Here is an 11,741-nt window from a genome sequence, read left to right on the forward strand (position 1 = left end):
GTACTCTACGCAATATGCATGCAGTTCCAAGTAATGCTGACTTTTGCAATACACCTAGATTGTAGGGTATTTCTGAAGTTTTCAGGTGGGTTTTTTTTCAGATTGGGTGGTATTGATGTTCCAATGAAAATAAGGATAACCTTTATGTTTGACTCTCGTAACTGTTATATCTTAGCGATCTCAAATCTTGGCTCTCCATATTTATCAACCTTTTCTCTTTCTTTCATGATGATACGTTGATCCCCTGACACTGCCATGTCAATTATTAGGCATTCTTGTTTGTCCCTCCTAAAAGTTACTATATCTGGCCTTCAGTGCTCTAATACATTGTCTATCTGGAAGTCAAAGTCCCAGAGGATTTTTGCCTTCCCCTTTTCGTCCATTACCTTTTCCGGTGTATGTTGATACCAAGCACCCATAACCTCAGATCCATACTTATGGCATAGTAGCCAATGGAGGTTTTGGGTTACTTTGTCATGTCTACACTTGTACTCTTTCTGCACATGTTATTATTATTACTGAGTGAGAAAGCAACACATGCTATCAAAGTGACACTGGGGTACAAATATATGAAGCCCAATATACCATCATGACTACTTCTCTGATAAGGATACACCAACACATGCATCACAACCACATGTGCATGACATGGTGATCTCATACCAAGATGAACAGCACATGACCTTGCAGATGGGGCCCAGTTAAAATTCTTTTCGGGTTAAGTAGCCCATCCCACTTAAAAGGTCCTTGAATAAGGGTTGTTTAAGAGGATAAATGAAACACTCATGTTTCCAGAGGTGAATTATTCAAACCCCAAAGAATTCCTCTCAATACATGGCTATGATGCCCCCCCCCACTACTCCTGCTTGTGATTAGAGATGCACATATCATCAGCCACTAAGGACATGCTCAACTGGTTAAGATCAAGAAACTGACAAAGCAAATCTGCAGTAGTGAGCAGAATGTTTGCTGTAGCCCATCTTTTACACCAAGACAAAAATATGATAACACTTCCAATCAGTTAAGATCCAAAGCCATGAGAGCCACTGCCTGGTATTGCATTAGGGTATTTTCTTATTATAGCTTTTTTATCTCAGGTTTTGTTGGAGTTCCTGGAGTCTTGCATGCATAATGGGCTTGCTACCTGCAGCTTATGATACCATGCTATCTGTTCTTTTCAACTTTCTAATGCTTTCCTGATTATTCTGGATGTGCCAAGGAAGCAAACCTTTTGTAAAAATTCTATTTGGTACTCTATTCCAATTTCCTTTATATTCCTTTTGATGCCTTCTGATACTGTCCTCAAGAACCCAGCAATAATTTTTGGCACTATCTTCACCTTCTTCATTTTCCATAGCCAAGCTAATTTGTACTGAAGAGGACTGTATTTATCCATTTTTTCGCCTTCCTTCTTGAAGGGTCAAAGGGGCACACATCAACTATCTTGACGACCACCACTAGGTCCGGTCTGTTATGCTCTAGCACCTGATCTGTTTGGATTGGGAAATACCAATTCTCCGACTCTGCCACTCTCTGCAGTTTGTGCTCGTACCACATCTTACCTCTCTCTAGCCCCCACTTTTCGCACAGTTTCCAATATAGCACTTTCACTACCTTATGTTGCCACAACTTGTAATAGTTTTGGACAAGTCTAAGGTTTTCGATCATGATATGGGCAATGGTTTCATCCACTCTGTTACAAATGCAGCACAGCGGAGACACTTGCTCATTCCTAAAGTTGACCCTCCAATTCGTGGCCAAAGCTTGGTCTTGCACTGCCAGTATAGTGCTCTCAGTCTCTTTATTCAGTGTTCCTTTCTTCAGCCAATTTCACCTGTTTTCCAGCAACTTCTGTTGTGGCTACATGGAATTGATTGTGTAGTCCCTTGTTGTGTAATGCATCTTAATGTCATTGTTCAACATTTGGTAATTTCAGGCAAAATTCTACTGCATCAACTTCTACACATTCATGTTGTTGGGGTGTGTGCAGCATTGTATGTTCTTTTCTGTTGTTGGGAGTGTGCAAACTCTTCCCAGTATTGCATTGCACCAGTTTCTTTTTATTTCTGAGGTGTGGTGCAGTCTTTTGTTGTATTAGAGTTTGTATTGTGTGTTGTGTGTGTGATGCATCAAGTATCCAGCCTGCTTGTGTTAGTTTATTTCTCAGAGCAACCACCCCCAGGTAGCAGAAGTTATTGATTACTTTTAGTTTTTCCCCCTGGCATGGGTCGCTGGTCCCTTACTTGCGTCAACCTTCGGCAGATTCTCCTCCTCCCATTCATTCTTCACATTCAGCAGTCTTTCATAATGGCATCTCCAAGCCTCTTTCTTTGCAGAATCATTAAACGCAAGGACACCATCATCCATGTGGACCCATTTCTCTCCTATGACATCATGTTTTTCTCTCACAAACAGTCTTGCAATCCAAAATACTTCAGTTCTTTGGTCCTCACATCACTGAACATTGGCAAACTTCTTTTCTGCTACTCCCTTGGCTATATATATACCTGTCTCCTATCTTCCCTTTTGGCTATCTGATACAGTCTCCAGCTACCCCCACTCTTCCAGGCCTTCAAGGCCTGTTTCTTTGCTCTAATGGCCCTGTCTACAGTATTGTTCCACCACCATGTTACCCTAGGTCTGGAAGGGACTTTGCACCAGCCACAGATTTGGTCTGTGGTGTTCAGCAAGCTGTCTCACATGAATTCCCAGCTGCCTTCTATGTCACAGGACTGTAGCTCCTCCTCCCTATCATCAAATTTCTCAGTAAGGATATCCCTAAATCTCTGACCATGTGAAGGGTTCTTAAGCTTCCAAGTCCTTCTTTTCCAGATTGGTCTGCTTTTTGGCATCCTTCTGGCCTCAAGTCTAAAGTTAATAATAACTAGTCTATGCTGGGGGGTACATTCTTCACCAGGGAGGGTCTTTGTATTTAAGAGCAACCATGCATCCCGCTATCTAGTGAGAATGAAATTAATCTGGTTAGTAGAGTCACCTGATTGATAGGTTATCAGGTGGCTGGCTGGCTGGCTTCCTGAAGTTGGTGTTGCGGATCAATAGGTTATTTGCATCGTAGAACTCCAGGAGCCTAGTTCCCTCTTCATTTCTGGTACCAACTCCATGGCCTCCATGTACACCATGGAAGATACCAGGTTGCTGTCTGACATACCCATTAAAATCTCCAGCCACAAATATGAGATCATTGTCACTCATCTTTGAGGTAGCCTGCAGAAGAATATCATAAAAGTGATTCTTCTGTTTATTTGGTAGGCCTGCTCGTGGGGTATAGGCAGAGATAATTGTAGCTATACCATACTGCTAGACTAGCTTGAATTTAAGTACTCTATTGAACACCCTCACTATCTCTATGACCTTACCCACCCATTTCTCTGCAAGAAGTATGCCCACACCCCCTATTCCATTACTATTACCTTCCCAGAAGAGTTTATACCTATGTGCTTTGCCTGTGAGGACTCTGGCTGAAGCTCCTCTCCACCTTACCTCTTGTATGCAACACATCTCCATTCAAACATTTCTACAATCTCGCTAGACCTACCTTTCAACGTGCCTACATTTACAGTGCCAACTCTGAAAACTGGGAAAGAGATATAGGAGAAACACAAGAAGGAGAGATGTTATTCAGCACCTGAAAAGAAGGTTCCCATGATCTTTTGGTAACAGACATCACAATAGTTGTTCTTGCTTTTAACCTCCCATCATTCAAATATGTTACAATTGTTAAGGCTGTTGACTCTACTGGGGAGTGGGAGTAAGGAAGCATTGTATATGAAAGTGTTTGGGGCGATGTAAATATAAGCATTATGAGCATTGTGGATGTAAGCATTACTGATGCTGCAGATATGCTTAAAAAAAAAAAAGAGTGAGAAAGAAGGTAAATGGGCTGTTATCTGGTTTAGTTAGTCCAAAGATGGAGTGAGGAAGAGAAAGGAAAGGGCGGCGAGATTACCAATATAACAGGAGAGAGGGGAAGGGTAACTGGATGTCCAGGAAAAGAAACGAGATTTCTGGTAAGAGAAATGAGATTTCTGGTATTGGTGGTGGTGGAAGGGGAAAGGGTGGGTACAACCATTACAAGAGAGAGTCATTTAAGGAAACAGAGCAAACAAGAAAGAATTATTTTAGAGAAAAATATAAAATATGTATATACATGTAGCTAAGAGACAAGGTTAGTCATTTTAGGGGCAGAAAAAAATAAGAAAGAATTATTTTAGAGAATAGATGGGTTTGAATGAATGAGGTAATTAAAAACAAGGGAAATTCTTAGCTTAGCTGTGCATATTTTCAAGTGTCATCAAATGGCCAAATACATGGAATAAACTAATGAAAGTCTGAGAGGTGGGGAACAGGTGTGGATCGACAGCCAGAAATGGATGAAGATGGCAGACTTTTCTCTAAGGAAGTAAGAGAAATCGTAGTAACTGACCATTGCATCCAGGAACAAGAGAGATACAGACAGGAAAGAGATTATTTTAGAGAACAGTATGAAATATGTGTATATATATATATATATATATATATAGAAACAAGGGAAGGGATTATTTTAGAGGGAGAGATTACAATTTGGAAGTTATTTAATGAATTAATATGTTTTCAGTTTACAAAAACAACGACGGACAAGAGAGAATCATTTTAGGGAGCAGAGCAAACAAGAAAGAATTATTTTAGAGAACAATACAAAATATGTATATACATGTAGCTACCATCAAATTGACACTGGGGTAAAATATACAAAGCCTGTCATGACTACCCATCTGATAAGGGTACACTAGGCACATGCATTACAACCATATGTCGCAACATGGTGAATCTCAAATCAAGATAAACAGCGCATGACCTTGCAAGTGGGAGCCAGTTAGAATTTTCTTCAGGTCGAGTAGCCCATCCTGCTCAAAAGGTCCCTGAATAAGGTTGGTTTAAGGATGATGAACAAAACACCCATGTTTCCAAAGGTGAATTATTCAAACCCCAAAGAATTCCTCTCAACACATGGTTATGATGCTCCCCCACTACTTCTGCTCATGATCAGAGATGCACATATCGTCAGCCACTAAGGGACATGATAAACTGGTTAAGGTCAAACAACTGACAAGCAAATCTGTGGTATTGAGCAGAATATTTGCTGTAGTCCATCTTTTACACCAAGACAAAACATGTACATGATAACACTTCCAATTATTTAAAATCAAAAGCCATGGGAGCCACTGCCTGGCACTGCATCCCTGTATTATTATTATTATCATCATTATCATCATCATCATCATTATAATTATTATTATTATTATCATTATTATTATTTTCTTTATTTTTCTTGCTATTTTGCACAATCACTTGCCAAATTGTTACCTATGAGCTAATGCAAGAGAAGGCAAGCTATTGGAACCTTCTGACTGCATGAACTGCTTCTCTCACTGAACATTCTATATTACAACACATCATCAAAAACATTCTGTAAAAAAACTTGGAATATAAGTGACATAAAAGTTAGGCAAGTTTGATGTGTGCACGATATAAAATTATGCATGTTGTTGCATATTTTTCTCATTGTTCCCACTGCATTCACTCACTGTTCCCTTTTCTCTCACTGTCCTCTTCCCACAGCTTCTCTGCCCCCTTAATACCCCTTTCTTATCTCTCTCCTTCTGGCTTCCACCTTATCAATTTTCCACTCCATCCTTCCCTTTCTCACTAACCCCTGACTCCAATTCCTTCTCCTATCCCTTCCATATTTCTTTCCCCCTCAGTAGTTTCTACTATTACTCTTTCTACTACCACCCTCCCAAAACTATAAATGTGTTCCTCGCATACACCTTACTCTCTCTTACCACACCACCTAGAATCATTACACCCTCTTTCTTCTATTCGCTTTTGGTTGTAGGAATCACTTTAGGCCTTTAGTCTTGCATAAAGTGGTTGGCATATCCAGCCAAAACAGACTGGAGCTTAACATATTTCTCTGAGGTGTTAGATCCTGTCCAGCTGTCCAATATATGTCACCATGGAAGGTGGATATTAAATGATGATGATACATATAAGCATGCATATGTGCACATATATGCATGAGTGTATGCACATACATGTACACACACGGACATGCAAACACACACACACTATATATATATATATATAGGCTGTAATGAAAGTTCTGTTTCAATTTTTGATGGGAAACTTTGAACAAGATTTAAGTCTTATCTTTTACCAATATTTAGATAAAAAATTTTCTTGTTTTCTTTCAGATTCTGGGAAAATTACTTGAAGAAAATCTTTCAAATTGCCCCCATGTTTGGGGTAAAGAATACATTCATCATGCTACACTCTATGAATTTTACAGAGGAAACAATGCAGATGTAGCTGCAAAATCCATCAAAAGCACATATGGTGACAACATAGTGCATGAAAGAATATGAAGTGGTTTTCTTGTTTCAGAAAAGGAAACTTCAGTTTGAAAGATGAGTGAAGAGAGGACTTGATTCTAAGGCACTGAAAGCAGCTGGTGAAGCTGACCTTACCATTACAGTTAGAGAACTCAGCAGACACTTCAAAGTAAGGCATATGAGTGTCCATCGTGAAATGAAAAGGCTTAGGAAAGAGTCAAAGGTTAGAAAGTGAAGAGTTGCAAACATGTCGCTTATAGTGCATCACTGCATACCCATCAGCTTCAAATGCCTTTTTTGGACTGAGTCATCACTGAGGATGAGATGTGGATCTTTTACAACAATGTTAAGCAAAGGCATCAGTGGCTTAGTTTTGGTGAAAAGCCTGTACATCAACCAAGAGCAAGCCTGCATCCAAGGAAGATTCTTCTGAGTGTATGATGCAAGGAATTGTCTATTATGAGTTACTAAACAATAGACAAATAATCGCAGCCAAAGTTTACTGCCCACAACTAAGGCATTTAAAAGTAGTTTTTGACAGAAAAACATTCCTCTTCAGCAAACAGAAAAGCGATCATTCTTCACCATGAAAACACATGACTCTGACTGCATGAATGACCGAAGATCTCCAAGAAAGACTTTGCTGAAAAAATGTTTCATTCACAATATTCCCCAAATCTTGCTCTTTCGGATTACCATCTGTTTAAAAGTTTTCAAAAACATCTGGATGGAGACTAACTTCAGAAGATGAGGCTGAAAATGAGTTATCTCTTACTTCAACTCAAAACCTAATAAATTTTATACAAGTGGCATCAAAAAGCTTAACAGATGGGATAAGGTCATTTAAAACAATGGTTTATATTAATGATTAAATACATTTATAATAACCACTATGTTGTTTTATTCGTCATTGAAAAAAAATCAGACGGAACTTTTGTTACAACCTGATACACACACACACACACACACACATAGATGTATATAAATATAGATACATTAAGGTCCTGGAAGATGAGATATTTCCAATTCAGCACTCAACCCAAGCTTGAGGCTATCTACACTCTTGAATTGTAGTCTTATGTAAGATTGAAATTTATCTGATAAAAAATCCAAGTGTCACATCAGTAAAACTAATGTGCAGGTCTAGCAAAAAGTGAGATACAATCCAAATAAGACTGGCGTTGCTAGTGCCTATAGCTTGTCTCCATTTCAGAATCTTATTCATATCTTTATTTATACTTCTTGTTTGCATCTGATATAAGTAAAATACATTGATTGGTAGAAACACAATTTAAGTCTGCACCTTTTGATGCAAGTCTGATGAAGTGTCACTCTGGTGTTTAAATATTATATAACTTTTCACATTGAACTTTTGCATGCAATGGTGTTAAAACAGTGTTTGAGAAACAACTGTAACTTTTCATTAAGATGTGTTAAACTTCGCCTTCTTATCTGGCTATATATATATATATATATATATATATATATATGTTTGTGATGTATTTCAACTTTTAAAGGCAAATTCACTGCATTTATCACGAAGAGAAAAATTCTCTCTTATGTAAAAGGGGTAAAAACCCATATCTGTCCAGTGCTGCCCCTTATCGGATTCCCAGATGCAGGGTTTCTAGCTCTCTCTCTCTCTGTGCTGTGTATGTGTGTGTCTTTTTTGTTCTCTCTCCATTTTTTTCCTCTCAACCCTTTCTGTCGAAGAGCATTGGCTCAAAAGGTCAAAGACTTTTCCATTTTTCCCAAGCGCCAAGCTAATACACCTGCTTGTTGTTCCCTCACTTGTCTTCGTCTTTTGTTTTCTGTAAATTTGATCTATACACACACACACACACACACACACTCCCTCTCTCTCTCTCATATACACATATATAGTCCCACAGGCCATCCCAGTGGAGTTTAAAACTGGCTGCCCATATGAACTCCTGTATGCAGATGATCTCAATCTCATAGCTGAGTCTATAGTGGAGTTAGAGAGGAAATTCCAAGAATTGAAGTTAAACCTAGAACCAAGAGGCGACAAGGTAAAATCAGCAAAAGACTAAAGTTTTAGTAAATTGGTTTCTTCTGGGGATCTTTTTCTTCATTTTTCTCAGTTGGTACAGTGTAATCTCAGTTTATTAGTGTTACACTGTGCCCGTTTTCTGTTAGTTTAACAACATGTGCCTTGCTTACTATGTATTTTTAGTATTATTTAGTATGATCAAATTTCACTGAGGTCAACTTCACCTCATTTTTGGGGCCAATGAAATAAGTACAAGTTGAGCAATGGAATCAATGTAATGAACTAACTCCCTCCCACCAATATTTCAGAGCTTGTACCTGTAGTAAAAGGGATTATTAAATAGCTTGTTAACCCTTTTGATACCAACCTGCCTGAAGCCACCTCTGGTTCCATGATACAAACCTTTGGTTTTAATGTAATCTCAGTTAAAATCTTCCACCAAAATTTCAGGTTAATTTATGTTCTAAACACTAGTTTAATAGTGACAGTTATTTGTGTAAATTTTTCATTATTTTAAAAATTAATTGAAACAAAGTCAGCATATTTCAACAGAAATAGGGTAATAAAAGTGTTAATTCTTTAGTAGCTGTCATGCTGGAGTTCTTGATAGATGACAACACATTTTCGTAGTATTAGTTTAGACTTAACAATATTTATGGAACCAGCTTTATGTGCTATGACTATTTTACCCCTCCCACCTACACACCTTTATGATGGATGCACACATTTTGTTTACCTTGTTACCCATAACTAGACCTTCATTCTGTGTTTAAGTACAATGTATATGTGTGCATGTATGTGTGAGGTATATATGTATACACACACACACACACACACATGTATATGTAGATGGCTATATATGTATACATGTGCAGCTTTCAAACATTAGATATGTGAAGGTTTATATATATTCTTACATACAGTGGTGGACTGGCCAGCTTGCCAACTTGCCCGATGGCAAGTGGGCCCCTGCGCCATTAGAATCCATATATGAGGGCCATCTAGCCATTCAAGAAAGTCTGTTTCTGGTGTGTTCATAGCACATACTGCTCCAGAGCATCTATCACATACAAAGAGTATGTTGTCTGAGAGTCTGCTTCCAATTCTATTACATTTCTTGTGTCCCTAGCTTACATTAAGAACAGCATGTAGAGTTTATCTAAGGGTCCCATCCCCTCAAGTCTGAGAATTTTTTATTCACTCCTGGGAGATGCATTAATTATTTCAGCCTGGCTGTGTTTGTAGACAGTTGAAAAGAATACTTTTAACAAAAAAAAAATTAAATGATAGCACTGTAGTTGCAGGTGAGCCCCCTTAGTCTCCTGGCAACCAATATTTTCATACCCAGTTCGCCACTGCTTACATATGTATATATAAAATACAGGTGAGGTGCAAATTTGTCCACATATACTCACCATCACCTGTAGTCATGTCCTGCTAAGCCAGAACACCCATCCCCCACTTCCTCACCCCCTATTGCTCCCCTCTCCTTAGATTGCAGATGCTTGTCTCAGAAATGTAATCTGTTGTGACAAATAATGCTTGTTTCACTGGACAGGTGAAAGAACCCACTGCTTGCTAGCAAGTGTTCACAAAATTGTTCATCTTCATGCTTTCAGGTGCTGAAAACTATCCTCCAATTAACTTCTCACTTCTCCCAGGCCTATAGCCTTAGAGCTGTCAGGACCAATGTTGGCACAATGAAAGTTAAGTTCAATGAAATAGATGAAATATGCTTGAGGGGAAGCATGTAGATGTGTACTATGTGCAAGAGGTAAAATGGTGGGGAACCTCAACTAAACCCCTCACAGGCAAGGAGCAGTGTTTCAAATTCTTTCTCCTGGGAAGATAGCAATAATGAGTGGATAGTGTGAGCATGCTTTAGGTAAAGAAATGGATAAATAAAGTGATCAAGGTAGTCAGATTGTGTGATAGTGTAATTAAGCTTAGACTAGCTTGGAAAACATGACAGCAATGTTTATCTCTGCCTATGCTCCACATACCGGACTGACAGACAAACTGAAGGACAACTTCTACAAGGCCTTTTGCAGGTTACCGCAATAAAGAATGACAATGACCTTATTATCACTTCAACATGTTGGGCAGTAGCCTAATGGATTTTATGGTGTATATGGAGGAACATAGTTTTGGTTCTAGAAATGAAAGAACAAAGTTGTTGGAGTTCTGTGATTCATATGACCTAATGATTTGTAACACTAGCCTGGTAAAAGCAGCCAGCCACCTGATCACCTATCAATCTAGTGGGCATACAAGTCAGATTGAGTATATCCTCACAAGAAACTAATAACAGCTATCAACTACAGTTAGTGAGCCATCTAGGCATTCAAGAAAATCTATTTCTGGTGTGTTCATAGCACATATTGCTCCAGTGCATCTATCACATACAAAGAGTATGTTCTCTGATAGTCTGCTTCCAATTCTATTACATTTCTTGTGTCCATAGCTTATATTAGGAACAGCATGTAGAGTTTATATATACTCCTTTTCTGCTTGCTGAGCAAAGCTATTTTTCCTTGAGGGCATTATCAGGGCATTATCTGATTTCCTACTTGGAAATACCTAAACTTTATAATAAATGTAGAACAAGAAAACTGTGAACTGGTACCACAAGATGCAAAGGCCTTGCTGAACTTGATGAAAGTGCTTAAAGCATTGAAAAAAAAAAAAAAAATTCAAGTTTTTATGAAAGATGCTTCTCGTATTTAGATCTTAGACCATGAACTTTGAATGTGCAGAAGATTTGTTGAATTAAAATTCTGGAGGCATATCTTGTTTCAATGTTCAACCATCTGCAGTTAAGATCAACCCAAAGACTGGAAAACAAGTAATAAGTATTGGTAATTTATTTGATGTAGTTATTAAAAAAGAGGAGCAATATGGTAGAAGCTACAGCCAGGCGTCTTCTGATGACTAAAATAAGCATTCCAACTGGCTCAGAATTTTTTGGACAAAATTAGAAACGACCAAGAATTTCTTAGAAAGTAGTTTCAATTAAAAATATATGAACTTATTAGTGTTTGAAAGATATATCTGATAATTAAAAAAAAACGTGCTTATTTTTAAACTCCCCTATTTTAACATTATACATACTTGTACTGCTTTTGTACATTTTCTGTTTCCATTACCTGCCTTTATCTCTTAGCCTGACTCTCAACCTTCTACATTTTACCAGCTAACACGTATCACTTCAGCACAAGCTGGTAACTGCCTTCAAACAAGAAAACGTGCAATTATGTTAATATATGAGCAGTTAAAAAAAAAAACAACCTTTTGGCAACTGGGGAGAGGAGGCTCAAACCTATGAGCTGCAATCC

General features: G+C 38.3%; 1 protein-coding gene across 3 annotated transcripts in view; it reads right to left on the minus strand.

Annotated features, from left to right (window-relative positions):
- The window catches only part of LOC106884023 (zinc finger protein OZF), a 25,138-nt gene that overhangs the window by 11,751 nt on the left and 1,646 nt on the right, over positions 1-11,741 (minus strand). The window lies entirely within an intron of this gene.

Source organism: Octopus bimaculoides, chromosome 14 (genome assembly GCF_001194135.2).
Source record: "Octopus bimaculoides isolate UCB-OBI-ISO-001 chromosome 14, ASM119413v2, whole genome shotgun sequence".
NCBI lineage: Eukaryota > Metazoa > Mollusca > Cephalopoda > Octopoda > Octopodidae > Octopus > Octopus bimaculoides.